This window comes from Rhinopithecus bieti, unplaced genomic scaffold, assembly GCF_001698545.2.
Source record: "Rhinopithecus bieti isolate Rb0 unplaced genomic scaffold, ASM169854v2 scaffold_70981, whole genome shotgun sequence".
NCBI classification, from domain to species: domain Eukaryota; kingdom Metazoa; phylum Chordata; class Mammalia; order Primates; family Cercopithecidae; genus Rhinopithecus; species Rhinopithecus bieti.
The window spans coordinates 11461-15274 of record NW_016826267.1 but is presented as its reverse complement, the minus strand read 5'-3'; positions in this window follow the sequence as shown (position 1 = coordinate 15274).

Sequence of the window (3814 nt, the reverse complement as noted above, 5' to 3'; positions counted from 1 at the left end):
TATATATATATAATTATTATTATTATTATTTTTTAGACGGAGTCTCACTGTCACCCAGCCTGGAGTGCAGTGGTGCCATCTCAGCTCACTGCAATCTCTGCCTCCTTGGTTCAAGCGATTCTCCTGCCTCAGCCTCCCGAGTAGCTGGGACTACAGGTGCACCCCACCACTCTCAGCTAATTTTTGTACTTTTAGTAGAGATGGGGTTTTACCATGTTGGCCAGGCTGGTCTTGAACTCCTGGCCTCAAGTGATCCATCCGCCTCAGCCTCCCAAAGTACTGGGATTACAGCATGACCCACTGTACCTGGCCCTAATGGCTTATACTTCTAAGACCCTTGGGACAATGACTGGCACAAGAAAATACCTCATAAATGTGAAACATGTTTGGTCATCGTTAAGCCCCTCAATTTCCACAAGCTGTGTCAGCTTGATCACCTGCTGAGCGGACCACTAAAGACCATGTGTCTGCACTTGTCTGCCACCCAGATGGTCCTGCCCAGGTACAGCCGTACCTGAGCTTGTGTGTGAGCAGCTCAGCTTAGGGAGGCCATTCCTTACAGCGCTCTGTTAGCCCAGGACTAGGAGAGACTACTAGAAAGATTTACACCCAAATTGTGTCATTTTACCCTTTTGTAGAGTTACTTTTATTGGACTGTGCTTTAGCATCACACCTTTTGTGTACACTGCAGGACATTATAAAGAATAACCCCATAAACTATTGACTTCTCCATAAAGACGCCACTGAAGAGATTAATTTCATTTCAGTATTCTCTGTGTAGGGAGAACTTTTGTGTTTCATTACAAAGAATTATTGTTCTTTTCTTGTAGTTTTTTACTGTATGAGTGTGCAAAATGCGTGATGGATCAGGTGTTACTCTCTGCATTTACCTGCCAAATTTGTGACCTTCTGGCAGGGGGCTAGATTCTTACAGGGTATTTTGGGGGGTTCTAACCTAACTCTTTGCTTCATCTATTTTTTTCTACCCTCATTTTCGCTTTTGCCTTATCATCTTGCTTAATTTTTAGACATTGCCATCCAACTCTAACTCTTTCGTTGGACTGAAGCAAGGTAAAAATAAAAAAGTTTAAAAAGTGCCACTTAAGATAATTCGAAATCAATACCTTTTAAAAATATGTGGAAAATATAAATATGCATTCTGCAGTTTTAGAAATCATGTAACTTATCTGTGAATTTCTTCTTGGCCTTGAGTTGTTGAACAGTTGTTGAACAAAATTGAAAAGATTTGAGCAAGAAAGTGAAAGAAGAGACCCACTGGTTCTTGTTTTCAGGCTCCAAAGACATACTGTCATGAAATCCATTATAACCACCACAGCCACCACTACTATTGAGCAGCTACTGTGTGTGTGTAAGGGATTCTAGTCGGTGCAATATATTCAACAAATAAAATAGATGCTAGACACTAAGGTGCTAAGGATACAGTAGAATAAAGCCAGACAAGATCTCTGCTTTCGCAGCGCTTTAGTAAATTCTCTTTCATGATGAATTTCTAACTGCCTGCCTTTGAGCAAGTCCTCTTTGTACTAGGAGATCTAGAAAGCCTGATAATGATGGTGAAGATGACAATGTCAGCTTACATTTATTGAGCGCATACTATATCCCAGGCATTGTTGTAAGTGCTTTGCATGTATTAGCTTACTGAACCCTCAAACAATCCCATGAGGTATGTGCTAATGTTAACTACACTTTAAAGATTAGGAAATGGAGGCACAGAAGGGTCACATCAGGGTTTCTCAACCTATTGGCACTAGTGACATTTCGGACCATATAATTCTTTGTGGTGGGGGACTGTCCTGTGCACTTGTATGATGTTTAGCAAGATCTCTGTTGTCTATCCATGCCTAGGTGCCTAACAACACCCCTGCACCCCAGTTGTGACAATCCAAATGTCTGCAGACATTGCCAAATGTTCCCTGAGGGGTAAAACTACCCCCAGGTTGAGAATCACTGGGTTAGATGATTTGCCCAAATTACACAAGTAGTATGCGTTAGAGCTGAGATTCAACCCAGGCATTCTGGCTGCAGAGTGTGAAATATTAACAACACCAAACTCTAGGTGTAACCGTCTCAGTCATAATTAGAATTTTCAGAAATAGAAATGTGAGAATCTTTGTGAAAAGATGTTTAAGAGATGTTAAAAAAAGAAATGTGAGAATCTAACTTTCTGAAAATGGTGGACACAGCACTAATACTGAGATCTGACAATTACTAGTATTTTAATAATTCTGTGTGTATCAGTCAGGGACCCAGCAAGAAACAGAAGGCATTCTCTAATTAACATAACTTGAGGAGGGTTTAATAACTGACTGCTTACAAAGGTGTGGGGCAGGGAGTAGGGAGACCACAGAGGAGAGTGTAGTCCCCTGAGTCTCTTAACAGTGGAGAGCCTTTACCGTGTGTATTAACAATGGGATGAGAAAGAGAGAGACCTGGACAGAGAGAGAGATGCTTTCAGAACAACACTATCTGGCCGGGCGCAGTGGCTCACGCCTATAATCCCAGCACTTTGGGAGGCCAAGAGGAGTGGATCACCTGAAGTGAGGAGTTTGAGACCAGCCTGACCAACATAGTGAAACCCCATCTCTACTAAAAATACAAACATTAGCTGGGCGTGGTGGCTTATGCCTGTAATCCCAGTTACTCAGGAGGCTGAGTCAGGAGAATTGCTTGAACCCAGGAGGCGGAGGTTGCAGTGAGCCAAGATTGCCAACCTGGGCAATAGAGCAAGACTCTGTCTCGAAAATAAATACATAATAAATAAATAAATAAATAAATAACACTATCTTCTGTTGCCCAAGGTGACCTTGAAAGGAGAACGCTAGGAGAATAAATATCACAACTTGACTCTCCTTCCTCCCTTTGATCTTCTTCTGGGACTGTGCATTGGCTACACCCCACTGGAAACCAGAGAACAATGATGCCCACTAACTGTGCTCCATTCAAGTCAGCCACCTGGGCAGAGAGCAGGCAAAGAAGGGTAGAGAGAGAGATCTGCCACACTGCAATAACCTTTCTTTTTTTCTTTTTTTAAGGTGGAGTCTTGCTCTGTTGCCAGGCTGCAGTGCAGTGGCGCTATCTCAGCTCACTGCAACCTCTGCCTCTCAGGTTCAAGTGATTCTCCTGCCTCAGCTCCTGAGTAGCTGGGATTACAGGCGTGTGCCACCATGCCTGGCTAATTTTTGTATTTGTAGTAGACACAGGGTTTAACCATGTTGGCCAGGATGGTCTCAATCTCTTGACCTCGCGATCTGCCCACCTCAGCCTCCCAGAGTGCTGGGATTACAAGTGTGAGCCACCACGCCTGGCCTGCAATAACCTTTCTCATGGGATTTCGTTCCTATCTATTGGCTTTGAGGTTTGGTTATTCCATAAACTTTACAGATTTGTAATTTTCTTGGTTAGAAGTCAATTTCATCTAACACCTTTACCTTGATTTTTCATGACCTCCAATGTGTATAGTTGGTGAACCAGCCTGTGTAGAATTTGAGGGGAGAGGGGGCCGGGCTCGGTGGCTCAAGCCTGTGATCCCAGCACTTTGGGAGGCCGAGACGGGCGGATCACGAGGTCAGGAGATCGAGACCATCCTGGCTAACACGGTGAAACCCCGTCTCTACTAAAAAAACACACACAAAAAAAAAACCTAGCCGGGCGAGGTGGCGGGCGCCTATAGTCCCAGCTACTCGGGAGGCTGAGGCAGGAGAATGGCGTCAACCCAGGAGGCAGAGCTTGCAGTGAGCTGAAATCTGGCCACTGCACTCCAGCCTGGGCAACTGAGCGAGACTCTGTCTCAAAA